Genomic DNA, 1,627 nt, shown 5'->3' with positions numbered 1-1,627 from the left:
CTGTATAGTAGAAATTAACACAACATTGTAAATCAACTATACTTCAATAAAATAAATTTAAAACAAAAACAAACTAAAGAAATCCACACCAAGATAAGTCATAGTTAAAGTCCTGAAAACTAAAACCGAGAAAAAAAATATCTAGATTAGTGAGAGACAAATGCAAACCCATAGGAGAAAAGCAATATCATCCATGAATATAGTTGAAAAATTCTTAACAAAATATAGAATTTAGCAATATTTTTTTTAAAAATTACATACTGTGATAAAGTGTAGTTTATTCTAAGGATGCAAGGCATACGATATTTGACAATTAATCAATGTAATCCACCATATAAACATGCTAAAGAAGAAAAAAACATTCATATTAATTGATGCAGAAAAAGCATTTGACAAAATTTAACAATCACTCATGATAAAAACTCTCAGAATATAAGAATAAAAAGAAACTTCCTCATCTTAATAAAGAGCATGTACAAACTATCACTATCATTTTACTTAATGGTAAAAGACTGAACAAAAGTAAGGATGTCTACTCTCATCACTCTTATTCAACCTAATGCTTCAAGTTTTAGGCAGTGTAAGAAAGCAATCCCTGAAAATAAAAGGCCACCAGGTTGCAAAGGAATAAATAAAATTACTGCTATTGCAGTTGTCATGATTTTCTACATAAAAAATCCCAAGAAATCTGCCAAAAACTCCTAGAATTATTAAGTGATTTCAGTGACATTGCAGTTTTCTAGATCAACATAAAAATTAATTGTACATACATGCATACCTATTAGCAATGAACACATGGAGACAAATAAAAATAAATTAAAAATAAAATAAAATAAAATAATAAAATTGTAAAATCACAAAATATGAAATATGTAAGTATAAATTTAGGAAAACAAGTGCAGGACTTGTATGCTGACAACTGCAAAATGTTAATGAAATGAATCAATGAGGATCTAAATAAAAGGAGAGCCATACCATGATCATGAATTAGAAGACTTAGCACAACAAAGATGTCAGTTCTCCTCAAACAGATACATGAGGTAATGACAATTCCTTTTCAAAATCCCTGTAAGACATTTTTGTAGATAGAGACAAGATTATTCTAAAATTTATATTGAAAGGCAAAAGAACTAAAATTTCTAAAAGAATTTTGAAAAATAAAAACAAAGTGGAAAAATCAGTCTACCTGGTGTCAAGACTTCTTATATATGTACAGTAACAAGACCAAGTGATATTGGCAGAAGCATAGTCACAAAGATTAATACTTGATCCAAGTGGGCTTTAAAAGATTGATACTTAATTTCCAAATATTTGCACAATTTTGAGCTTTCAGTTATTGATTTCTAGTTTAATTCCACTGTGATCTGAGTACATACTTTGTCTGACGTTTATTCTTTTAAATGTGTTATATGTGGTTTAGGGTCTGGATGGGGTGCATCTTAATGGATGTTTCACATAAGCTTGTGAAACATGTGTATTCTGCTGTTGTCATATAGAATATTTTATAAATGTCAGTTATATAATATTGATTTGTACTGCTGTTCAAGCTTCCTTATTTTTTTATATAGGTGAAAAAGAAATTCAATGGAGGAAAAAGAGCCTTTTCAACAAATGTAAATAAAACAAT

Source organism: Balaenoptera acutorostrata, chromosome 8 (assembly GCF_949987535.1).
Source record: "Balaenoptera acutorostrata chromosome 8, mBalAcu1.1, whole genome shotgun sequence".
NCBI classification, from domain to species: Eukaryota; Metazoa; Chordata; class Mammalia; order Artiodactyla; family Balaenopteridae; genus Balaenoptera; species Balaenoptera acutorostrata.
The sequence above is the reverse complement of the archived record's forward strand: the minus strand, read 5'-3'. Positions refer to the sequence as shown.